The sequence below is a fragment of the Morus notabilis genome, unplaced genomic scaffold, assembly GCF_000414095.1.
Source record: "Morus notabilis unplaced genomic scaffold, ASM41409v2 Scaffold337, whole genome shotgun sequence".
NCBI lineage: Eukaryota > Viridiplantae > Streptophyta > Magnoliopsida > Rosales > Moraceae > Morus > Morus notabilis.
In genome coordinates this window covers 811,969-812,466 of record NW_010359286.1, presented here as the reverse complement: position 1 = coordinate 812,466, position 498 = coordinate 811,969, and positions in this window count along the sequence as shown.

Here is a 498-nt window from a genome sequence, read left to right as displayed (position 1 = left end):
GTCCGCGCGGGCGCGCACAGCGCGCGGCCAGAGTGCACAGCCGGCAGCCAAGATTCAGGAATCGGACCCCGAATAGACCTGAGGTTTTTCAAAACCCTCGTAATGCGTGCCGACAGACCCGGAAGAGTTTCGAACCCCGACCGCGGTCTGACCGCGCGGGCGCGCACAGCGCGCGGCCAGAGTGCACAGCCGGCAGCCAAGATTCAGGAATCGAACCCCGAATAGACCTGAGGTTTTTCAAAACCCTCGTAATGCGTGCCGACAGACCCGGAAGAGTTTCGAACCCCGACGAATATGAAGTCCGAACGAAACCAAAGAATGAAGAGTTTAAGAATCGAAAATCTGTTGATGAAACGGAAGAAAATAATTATTGTAATTATTTATTTATTTGATTTGGTTGTGATTTATAATTTCCATGGGACCCGGTCAAATTCATCTCAATAGTCGATTGCATATATTTATATTTTATGTTGATAGTTATATATTTTATGTCCATGT